Here is a 13,161-nt window from a genome sequence, read left to right on the forward strand (position 1 = left end):
TTCTCCTATTAATTGTACTATTATGATTTTTTGGTATTTCTATCACTTTTTAACAACCATGTTTCTATTGATTTTTTCTTCTAGAATATTTCTTCTTTAGCTAGGATATTTTTCTATTAAGCTAGAGATATTTTTCTTTGATTTATTTTTCATTATCCATTCCTACCGTAATGATTTCTTTGCTTAAGTTTTTCAATTCTTCTTCATTCTCTATTTTTTCTTTAAATGTGTTATTAGAATTTCTTTTAATCCATTTGTTTATTTTTTCTTTTAAATATTTCAATTTTGCTATAAAACAAAACATCATTTTTCCTTTAAATTTCTTCATGCCACCACTAATATATATTATTAAAAATTATTTATTTAGAAACCACATTTTTTCACACTTAAATGGATTTTTTGAGGGTAAAAGCACAAACCCATGTCATCTTTTATAAAGAAAAAGGATCCCTGAAGGCAAACTGTTCAACTTTAATGACATAAAAATGGTATTTATATTTAAAATTTGATTAATAATTTATTCATTTTTAAATAAAAATCGAAGTCTTTTTTCTACCATGAAAAATACAAGGTTTAGTTCCTGTCAAATGAGTATATGCAATTCATCTTCTTCTTCTTTTTGCTCTTATTAGAAAATATGTTATAGATGACATGTATAGCTAGGGCACAAAAAAATATTGATTTAAGATGTGTATTTTTTTATATAAAAACTCAAGGTCGACCTTATAAAAAACCAACAATTTTTCCCCATCACAACTTCCCTATCAAATCTACACTTTTTTGAAAAAAATTACACATTCTTTTAAAGGGCTCTCTCCTCTAGGTTAAATATAAATTTTAAATTTTTTTGATATGATTTACTATTTTTTAACCTTTTTTGAGGGAGCATCTTCTCAAATGTTAAAATATCTACTTATAATATTTTGAAATTATATAATAATAACTAATCAAAACACTATAAAATTTATATAATGATGATATTAACTCCAGGATCTATAAAAGGGTATTTTTAGTTTTTGAAGAAAGTTGACTTTTGATAGAGGGATAAGATTTCACCAAAATAGGTTTAGAGATCCTAAAAAGGTAACACAAATATGTACTTTTACCCTTGATGGTTTTTGTGATTCACCTATTTCTAGTCGAACTAGATAGTGATCACATCCTACATTTGGGAGAATGATTGTATTGAAATGATGGTTAAAATATATTAAATTTCCTTTAAATATAATTCTGTCCAATCTTTTTGCTGTATTATAGAATCCACCTTGTCTATTATTCCATGTAAAGACCCCATTAGATGTTGAACTGTCAATAAGGTTATCTTTTGCAAACCATGCTTTGAAATCTAACATATAACCCAGTTAATTGTTGTAGATCCGACTACTTTTTCTCTTGAATCTAGAATTGCATAAAAATCTCCCCCAATAAAAATATTTTATTGTGGATTTAATTCTAAATAAATGTGAATCTCATTCCAAATTTATTTCTTATTCATTATTGGAGTTGGCCCATACACATTAGTAAGCAGGAATTGAATTTCACTTTTGAAGCTTTTTACCCCCCCCCCCCCCCCATCCATTTATTATCAGATACAAGTGAAGTGAAATCTACCCTCCTTGGATTCCATATCATACCAATCCCACCTATGGCCCCTACTGAATCAATTAGTTATGTTTCCCAAGAACCTAGTTTTCTTCTAAATTTTTCTCCTTCTTCTTTGTTAAGTTTTGATTCTTGTATTGATACTATGTCTAATTCAAATAATGTTAAATTGTTCTTTAGTAAGCACTTTGTGTTCTAGGGGCATTTAGGCCCTTAACATTTCATGTTATTATCTTCATGACTATGTGCGAAGGAACTTCCCCTTCCATGCATTCAAAAAATCATTAATCTTTTTCTTATTACCAACCAGACATGTAGCTTCTCTAAGTCCATCTACGGATTTATTTCCTTTTTTTCTTTTTTCCACATTTTGGATATTCTTTACGCCTTGCAAATTTTCTACAATACCAAGGTTGTCTAGATTTTTAGTAGTATTATGCACACTTGTAGCAATAGATTCAACTTCCTATTTATCTAAATATTAATTTTCTAATTCTTTCATAACTTTTTAACTAATTCCTCTATCATCCTCGTTCATATCTCTACCTACTATTTTCTTAATTTGATTATTTACTCCATTTATTTTATCCATACCTTGCTGAAATACTTCTATTTCCTAGATCTTGAACTCCTCTAATTTCTCCTACTTTATCCCTATGTACATTATCTGAATTCCAATTATCTAGAAACTCTTCTTGATTTATCAATTCAAATTCTCTTTAAAATGTGTCTACCTCAATAGGAATATATCTACATGCACCTTCTCTCTTTTTAAAAATTTTTCTTAGAAGGGTGGAATAGATACTCTATTATACTTTTTTTATTGTTATTATTATCTAGACATTTATATTTCCCTACGCCTACTTTAAGACTATATTTTTATTTGACATTGACACACTATATTCCTTGGTCTCTACTAAATTGATGTTTTCTATATTTTTCTCTAAATCCCCATCTTCAAATTCCTCCTTATCCATTTCCATGATTCTATCAATTAACCAAATTTTCTCCTTTATCGCTTCTTCACTTTTTCCATCTTCTAATTCAAAATCAAGATCCTTAAAGAAGTATTTTTTAATCTAAGTCAACTTCAACCAAAAGAGATTTTGAAACTATGTCGGAGTTGTGTTTATCTTGGAGTACCACAATATATTTTTCCACTCTATGTGTGATATAATCTGTTGTTTTGGAATCTTTTCCCCCATTATCATGAAGCTTGGGAAAAGCCATTTTATTAGTTATTTCTTTACTTTGATCTATAACTCTACCTCTAGATTGAAAATAATCACTATTAGAAAATCTCCTTTGAATGGACCTATTCTCCAAGGATGTTTTATGGGTTTCAACTAATAGATGCTCTTTGTGTGCTTCCTCTAATAGAACTTTTTGATCTATCAAATAATCTTGAATAAGAATCAAATCCTAAGTTAGGATTTTATAAAAGTTATATTTCCTTTAACATCTTCAATAAAAGAAATTTGACTTCTGGATTGGTCACAGTGTTGAAGTTTATTGATATTATCTTCCAAGCCAGGGATTCCATCTTTCTCCAAAACTAGGATTTTACTTCAAGTTGTTGTTGTGACATTTCTGAAGTCTTCTTAATTTTCCTCTTGGGATTTTGTCTTTAGATTATTAAGGTTTAGTGAGTTATCATAGTTTTCCTGCTCTATTTCTTTCACTATTTAACATTCTTCATGCACTTCTTCTAGGAAACATATTACACTTGCCAACATTGATCATGACTTGTCTATGTTATTCTAATTCAATATTGTAAGATTATCAAAAGGTTGAAATTGCATACTTCTTTGGATATGTGTTACCTTATCTTAGTTTCTATTGGGAGGATTTGGGAGATCTAATTTAATATTTGTTTTTATGTCTATAGATTTGAATCTTACATTATCGTCATTCCTTTCTATTAGCACCATGTCTTACATATGACCTTCAAATTTCACTATTTGAATATTATATATAGACCTAAATTAGTAATTATTTTTATGGGTTTAAAATCATGTTGATATGATCTAATATTACCTAAAATCTTAACATAATATTTTTTTATATTTAGCATCAATGTCACAAAATTCTTCAATTATAGATCTTATACATTTAAGAATTTAGAATTTTAGTAGTTCTATTGGTATAGATTTAATTACCACCTAGGTTGGTAGTTTAAGGTTTTTGATAGAATCCTCATCAAAGTTAGGGGACCATTTTATAAAATTAATGCTAAACCTATTATAAAATAAAAAAGGACCTAAAAGAAAATTATCTCTAGTATCCTTATTGCTGCAATGAAAATAAGCAAGATGATTAGACATGGAGGATATACTTGTTGCTTGTAGAAAATTTTCAACCATATTGTTAGTTTAGGATCCTTTGTTTTATGTGACATGATTCCTATCTTTTATCTCATCTAATTGGAGGTCTTGGAGGATTATCTTTTGGATTCTTTCCCTCATCTTTCTTTGAATATTTGGTTTTGGAGAAAAAAATTATTTGCTTCTTTACTGCATTGTCTTCCACTTCCTTTTGGGCTAGGGTTGTTTTACAAGTGGAGGGTTGAAGAATTTTTCTTATTTTAATATTCTGACTGACCTCATCAATTATTTGGAGAACTTCACTTTTGTTTGATCACATGATCGATTTAGCATATTTCATTTTATTACAGTATCCAAATGATTTCACACCAAAATTTGCACTTTTAGATTGCTGCTCCATTTTCCTTTTTTAGATTGAGGATGATTTATTTTTGGTAACTCTTTTTTTGGTTCAATGAAAGAAATTTTCATGCATTGTGTTTTTTTTTTTTAATTTGGTTCTTATGCACCTACCAATGCCTTGTTGACAACCTTGAACAATAACCACTGCCTTTCCTAGAAAATCACTACCTTGTTTAGTACCCAAGTCTGCCAGTATGTAAAACACAATTTGCAAACATCTCCAACTAATAATTGTAGCTCACAAAAACTCACACACAAGCCACAACAGTGAATCAGTGGGTGTAATATATAGAATGCGATTCATTGGTGATTGTCACTTGGAGATAAACGGTTGTGGAGGGTTTTTTGATGCACAAGATTTCTCTTAACAAGAGGAATTATTTTGGTAAATGGAAATTAAGTGGGTAGGAAGATTAGGGTTTCTAACATCTTGAGAAGGAATTAACTGGAATAAAAAAGGGCTAAGGGATCCAGGTTAGACACATGTTTAATAACATCCTAGGAAGGAGAGGTTGAAGCAGGTGAAGTGCATCAATGACCACTCGATCAAATATTATTTACAAGATTCCTCTAACTGTTGTCTCCTATTAATGTAAAGCTTTGGACAAATTGATTTAGATTTCCATGTTCACAAATCACCAAGTTCGTAGTTTCTCCAACTAATATAAGAGGTCTATTTTCTTCATAGGCAGTCACACATTTGACAACAACAAGTTTATTAGCATGGATTATGCAACTTCATCTCTATTTTTCAAACCATACATAGGATTAGGTGAGGTTTAATGAATAAATTAATTGGTTTGTTGTTCGTATATTATCTTTTGATTGTTCACTGAATTATCTTCCCATTGTCGCTCTTATTGCAAAGTGGTTTTTATTCTTCCATATAATCTTCACCTTTATTTTAAATAGTATATTGATTTAAATTTTGTGAAGTTAATTAAATTCTATTCTAAATAGTTTTTTGTTTATTAATGCATTCAATTTTTTTAAAATTAATTAACAATTAGGTTTTGTTAATCATAAGAGCTTTGACATGCTTAAGGGATGATTCTCATAGTGTCCCCCAAGTGAATTTGGTAAAATAGGTACTCCTTAGATCTTATTTCAAAGTAGAAGGAAGATATAATTTGAATGTTTCCAACAACAAAATTACCAAAAAATATTGTAGAATGTTTCAAATATTATAATTAAATAAGTTGGAGGAACAAAACAAAGTAAACATATGCATTTCTTTGAACTATAACTTCTTCTAATGAAGAAACTATTGCAAGTCTTATTTGGAAACAAGATACTGAGAGGGTTGGGGGGTGAATCAAGATCTATAAAAAATTTCATAGATAAAAAAATTAATTGTATTCACGCCTAATCCATCTCACATCTTAGATCACATACCATATTATCATAAACTTGTAATGCTGAAATGAAATCTATCTTTAAGAATAACATCCATGAAAATATAAACACATAACACAGATTTTGGTAACCTGAAACACTTCAAGATGAAGGGAAAATTGGGGTGAGGATGAAACCCACAAATCTTTACTACTGCAACAATAAAGTTTGCTTATTAGGGATACAATTTGATCACTTTTGATGATCTACCCTATGAGGGGTCTTCTCTATTAAAATATTTTAAGACTGCTAGGTCTTACCTTGATTAAAGGATTTTGCACTTAAAATGAAGTAAGGACTCTATTAGGATATTTCAATAGGTCTATTAAAACCACTTAAGAGATTTTCCCTGGCTCAATTTCTCAAAATTGATTTGGTACCCAATCCTTCAGTTTTCTAAGAAAGCTGTTTACAGATTTCTCTCATCAATATCTCAAACTGATCTCCTTATCTGATATGCTCCATTTTTTTTTTCACTACTCTAGTTGTTCTATCTAATTTCCTTAGATGACTTAGCCCTCCTTGTTATGTACTTTTCTTGCTCACTCCTTCATGCTTGCTTCCATGCACACACTTCTCACTCATAATGATTTACGGTTAGAACCATTCTTAAATAGATAATCATATAAAGTTCTAGATCTTGATCAACAATCCATTTTTCATTTTGTCTTTCTAATTTTTTGATTGGTTAATCTTCTTTTCTTGGGATTAATGCCTTCTAACAAAAAACAACTTCTCCTCAACCATCTCTACAATCTTTAAATGTTGTGTAGTTGTCAACTAAAATGATTTGCATAAGTGTTTGTGCCATTATAAACTCATATGTCAAAATTGGTTTACTCAGCACTTGAATGTTCCGACTTAGGTCATAACTAACATTCATGATGTCACTTGGCTTTGTTGAAAATAGATTATTTGAAGTGTAGAACCTATCATGAAACAATAATTATTTTGTCAATGATGTCAAACCTATTACTGTCTAGTGAGACAATTACTTTTTTGTTTGAATGCTATCATTTGGTTGATTGATGAAGAGGATTTGAAAAGAGAGGATAATAAGAAAACCTAGAGAAAGTTTGAGTTATTTTCTATATAAAAGGAGCACTAAGACCAAGTAAGAGATTGATACCATAGTGTATTTTTTATCTATTTAAAGTCTATAATGAAAGGTTACTCAAGAAAATACTGGAAGAAGATCAGGTAAAGAAATGTGTCTGCCAATCTGAACTGAGAAAATAGTGCAAGCCGACCATAAAACAATAGAAGTCAGGTGAAAATCAATAGGTGCTGACCAAAGAAGAGAAACAATAGAAGCCAAGTGAAAGTTAGCATATGCCAAGTAAATTTTAGTTGATGTTGAGCATCAATAAACTTTAGTATGTGCCAAGTGAATGAGTATTGGCTGAGTGACAAAACACTATAAGTGCCAAGTGACAACAAAAAGTGTTAAATCAAAGATTTGATGAATCTAAGACAACTAATTTAATTTCTTGAATTATCTTATGCATGTGGAAGATAACTATGATGAGTTGGTTGCACAAAATTCAAGATAAACCATTTTTAGGAAAATTCAAAGAAGATCATAGAAGAAGTTTCTAGAGGAACTAAAATGGGAAAGTGGGTAGATTCATTGAATATTACCTAACCCTAGAATGGATGATTGTGGTTAAGCAAAAAAAGATCTAAATTCTCTATTGTAGAGATAGTAGGCCAAAAGAAAAGGTTGTCCTACGCAAGAACTTAAGGAAGACAAGAAGTTGAAGGTGTTGCTTCATTTGGTGGCCTTACAGAAGAGACTGTAGTTGGAATACAAAGAAAGAAGGCTTAAGAGGATGAATGCTTGATGGGTGAACAAGTTGTCAGAGCTGAAGTGTATGAATGCCAAGTAGAATGGAGGATTGAACTATACATCTATAATTTGCAAGTGAGTTGTAATTTTTTATTAGGTCAAGTCCTGTTGTTGCTTTCTAACAACTATACCAGTGTGAATAAATACTTTGGATTAAGGTTAACTTAATAGTCATTTGCAAATTCTTTAACCAAGTGACATTCTAATGGAATTTTCTAAAGTCCTCTAACAAGGCTCACTCCTAATAGGGTGATTTAAATCCTTTAATGAGGTCACATTTAACAGTGTGTATTGTAACCTTTAATAGGGTTGGCCTTTCACATGGCATCACTTCAAAAGACTAAAATTGGGTAGCATGTTACTAGTGGTTTTTCCCAAATTAGGTTTCCACGAAAAATCCTTGTGTGAAATTGTGTGAATGTGTTTATGGTATTTCATGTTTACATTTATGAAAATTTATTTTAAGCTAAGATAGTAACCTACTAAGTTAAGGTATTGTATGATCTAATGGATGCATGCATGTCATGGTTTTATGGATATGAATCTATAAAGCACTAAAATGTTTTATTTCTACATTTGTACCTTGGATAACCTATTCACCCCCCTTCTTAGTTATTCTAAAGAATTCCAACAATTGGTATCAGAGCATTGCTTCTTTTGAGGAATAGGTTGAAGGTACTAAAAGCTAAAGATCAAGATGTACAAAATGGAGGTGCCCAAACTGAACAAGGAAAACTTTCTTGTATGGAAAAACTTGATGAAGCTACATCTAGGAGGTCTTGGAGACTATGCAAAATATATTATCACCATTAAGCATGATGATCCCATTGGAGCCCTTATTGTTGGTGACTTGAAAAAGAAGAAAGAACACAATTAGGAAATGTTAGAGCTTGTGTCTTCCCTAAGCTACTCAGAGTTTGATGATATCAAAGGATGTGATATTGCAAAGAAGATGTGGGATGCTATACAAAAAACTTATGGAGGAGATAAAAATGTTCTAAGATCCAAAGATGAAGGTCTAAGAGGAAAGTTTGATGACATGAGAATGCAAGAAGGTGAGATTATAGTCCAGTATTGCAAAAAAATCAAAGATGTTTTGAATGCTAGCAGAGAAGTTAATTGGTATTGTTTAAGATGAGATTGTGACTAGCAAAGTATTGAGAACCCTACTACCTATCTATTCTATTAGAGTCTCTACCATACAAGAACTAAGGTGTGCTCCTGGTAGAAATCCGACCCTTGAAGGACTAATGGGTAGGCTCACTACTTTTGAACTCTCTAATTTTGATAATTTCAAAACTGAAAATGTTGAATATGATTTCAAAGCTAAATTGTCACTAAAAGAACCTAAAAAGAAAACGAAAAGAGTAAAGCATGTTTCTAGTGACAATGATATAGATGAGATGGTGTAGAAGAGATTAAAGCATTGTTAGCGAGGAGATTTCACAGAGGCAAAGGAAAATACAAAGATAAGCTACCTATCATATGTTTCAATTGTAATGAGGTTGGTCATATTACTACTAGATATCTAGACAACAAGAATAATAGAAGTGGAGACAAATACAAAAGTAAAAGAGATGAGAACAAAAAAGATGATAAAGAAAAAGGAAAGAAGTCTTGCTACATTGCTAAAGAGGAAGCAAAAGATGAATCTAATGACCATGATAATGAAGTTGTGTATGTTGCTATGAAGGATGATTCTAATGAAGATAAGGCATCTATATTAGTATCTTATGTCAACAAGAGTGACAGAAGGATCATTGACAGTGGATGTTCACACCATATGACTGGAGATAAAAGTAAGTGCATTACCCTCGATTAACACAATGGAAATAGTGTTAGACTTGGTAATGATGCACTCTATCTAATAAAAGGTAAAGGATCAATCAAACTAAAAGAAATATCATGTGTGACAATGCTTACTATGTAGAATGACTTAACTATCACTTGTTGAGTGTGTCACAACTAAATAGTTGAGGTTGCAAAGTTGAACTTGAGAACAAGAAAGCACATATCTATGACACTAATGGAAAATTGATTGGAAATGGACATCAAACTAGAGGTAATCTGTTTTACCTTGACATGAATGATGCTACTTGCCTTGCTGTAGAATTTGATGATGTGTGACTATGGCACAAGAGGTTATGTCATGTTAACTTTGATAACTTAGTCAGTATTAGCAACATGAAAAGAGTTAGAGGTTTTGCAAAACTAAAAAACTAGATAATCTGATTTGTAAACAATATCAGTTAGACAATATGAAAAAATCTAGTTTTAAAAGTAAGACTCATAACTCTAAAGAAATTATGGAATTAGGTCATATTGATTTGTGTGGACCAATTGATGTACAAAATTATAGAAGTGATAAGTATATTATCCTACTTGTTGATGATTATTCTAGGATGATGACAATTATGTTTCTGAAATAAAAATATGATTCTTTTCAAATGTTTAAATGGTACTTGGAAGGAGTTGACAAGGAGACTAGCAAAATCTTGAAATGCCTGAGATATGAAAAAGGTGTAGAATTTACATCAAATGAGTTTGAGATATTATGTAATGATAAAAGAATCAAAAGACAAACTACTACACCTAGAACCCCTCCACAAAATGTGATTGCTGAAAGCAGGAATGAATCCGTAATGGACTATGCTAGAACACTAATGATGAAGAAAAATGTTGCTTTGAAATACTAGAGAGAAGCTATAAGTATACCTTTATATACCTTAAACTAAGTACAAGTCAAGAAAGGTACACATTAATCCACACCTTTTGAACTATGGTATGGATACTCACCCAATGTAAAATATATGAAGGTATTTGGAAGAAAGTGTTACATTCTTAAGGATTTTAGGAATGGTAAACATGATGGTTAAAGTGAAGAAGGTATATTCTTAGGCTATTCCACAAGAAGTAAAGCTTATAAGTGTTTAAATACTAATACTAACAAAGTTGTGGAAAGTGCAAATATAAATTTTGATGAATATATAGAGGTACATGAAACTGAACCTATAAAGGAACCTAAAGAGTACAAATCCTTTGTATACTTTTATGAAGATATGCTTGTTGATGAAGGTACTATGAACCAAGGTGTGAATCAACAACAATAAGTATTAGTGACTATTGAGTCAAATACAATGGATGTCAAGTTGCGTTTAGGAACTGAGTTGTAGACAGAAGTTGAGGTACATTCTAATTTTGAGATTAGTGTACATGAAAGGTATTTATCTGATAGAGAAGTAAAAAATAATTTTGAAGTTGATAGACCCATTGAAGAAAGAAGAGCAGAACCAAGATTTCCAAAGTATGTCAGAATACATCACCCTGTTGAACAAATTATTAGAGATAAAGAAGGTAGATCAATGCCAAGAAATAGGTTCAGAAGTGATACACATTTTTTGAGAATGCATGAGCTTGAGTCATTAAAGTATGCATTAGAGAATGAAGAGTGGAGTAAATCCATGAAAGAAGAGATTGATCAGATTGAGAAGAACAAAACATGGACTCTAACTCTAGTACCAAGACCAAAGAACAAGAATGTGATTGGAACCAAGTGGGTGTATAGAAATAAACTAGATGAGAATGATGAAATCAGAAGGAATAAGGAAAGATTAGTTTGTAAGGGGTATGCACAAGAAGAAAGAATTGACTATGGAGAGACATTTTCAATAGTTGCAAGATTGGAAGGAGTAAGAACTCTACTTGCTTACTCTACATAGAAAGGTTTCAAAGTTTATCAAATGGATGTGAAGTCAACATTTTTGAATGGTACACTAGAAGAGGAGGTATACATAGAAAAACCTAAACGATTTGTTGATCCAAACAATAAGAACATGGTATATAGACTACAAAAAGATTTATATGGATTAAAGAAAGCTGCAAGAGCATGGTATGAAAAGCTTCACAATTATCTTGTGAATATTGGTTTTGAGAAGATTGATGATAATAGCAATTTGTATTTGAAGACAGAAGGAGGAAAAGGTATTTTACTAGCTGAGATTTTTGTTGATGATATCATATTTGATGGACCAATTGCATTATGTAAAACATTTGCAAATGAAATGAAGAAAGAAAATGAGGTGTCTATGTTTGGAGAGATAAAGTTCTTTGTTGGTTTGCAAGTATATAAGATGAAATATGGTATTTAAATCACTTAGTTTAAGTATGTAAAGGAAATGTTGAAAACTTTTGGTATGGAGGATTAAAAATTAGTTAGCAATCCTATGGTCACAGGACATAAACTATCCAAAACTAATGATTTTGCTAAAGTAAATCAAACATTGTACACATCTATGATTGACAAGTTGCAATATGTAGTACGTAGTAGATTTGACATTGCATTAGCTATTATAATTGTTGCAAGGTTTTCTACAAATCCTATGGAGAATCATTTGATAGCTAATAAAAGGATCATGAGATACTTGAAAGGAATAGAAGATTATGGTTTATACTACAAGAAAAATGGTAAGTTTGAATTTAGAGCCTACACTGATGTTGATTGGGCTGGAAAAATTAATGACAGAAAAAATACAAGTGGTGGAGCATTTTTCTTGGGAAAGAGATTGGTCACCTAGACTAATAAGAAACAAAATTGTATATCACAGTCTATTGTTGAAGCTGAATATGTGGTTGTTTTAGTAAATTGTACAAATGTGGTATGGATCAAACAACTACTCAAAGGAATGAAGAAAGAAATTACTGAACCTATGGTACTTTACTGTGATAATACAAGTGTTATAAACATATCAAAGACAAAGCACATTGCAATCAAGTATCATTACTTGAGAGAGTTGGTTTTAAGATAAAGAAGTGAGAATGGAATATGTGAATACAAAAGAATAGATAGCTGATATATTCACAAAAGCTTTACCTAAGGATGCCCATGAATATCCTAGAAGTAAACTAGGGGTGATACCCCTATCCAAAGCTACTTAAGAAGAAAGAGTAGTGCCCTACATCAGCTGAGTTAAATGTCATATTTTAAAACTCTTGTGTAAAGAGTAGTGCCCTACATCAACTGAGTTAAATGTCATATTTTAAAACTCTGGTGTGGTGGAGCTTACTTTAGGAGCTACCTAAAGTAATGAAGGAGCTAAATTAGAAGATTTATAGTCACATGCATGATGATAGAGGGAGAAAATAAATTGATTATATTTGTATGTAAAGATGACAAGTCTTTGGCATTGTTGTCAAAGAGGGAGATATAGAAAGGGAGAGATACTCTAAGGAAGGGAGATATTCCTAAAGAGGGAGATATAAGGTTAAGAGGGATATAAGTAAGAGGAAGAAGATGCATTGAAGGAGATTGATAAAGCTTACATTACCCTATATAGAGGAAGGCACATATATTGATAGAGGGAGAAATTTCAAAGATATTAATTTTCTTTTTGGTGTTGTTGTTGGTATTGGTTTGCCATCAATGCCAAAGAGGGAGATTGTTGAAAATAGATTGTTTGAAATATAGAACCTATCATGAAACAATCATTATTTTGTCAATGATGTCAAACCCACTACTTCCTGGTGAGACAATTTTTTTTTGGTTTGAATGCTATCATTTGGTTGATTGATGAAGAGGATTTGAAAAGAGAA

Source organism: Cupressus sempervirens, chromosome 7 (genome assembly GCF_028749045.1).
Source record: "Cupressus sempervirens isolate cs-2001-9-10 chromosome 7, ASM2874904v1, whole genome shotgun sequence".
NCBI classification, from domain to species: Eukaryota; Viridiplantae; Streptophyta; class Pinopsida; order Cupressales; family Cupressaceae; genus Cupressus; species Cupressus sempervirens.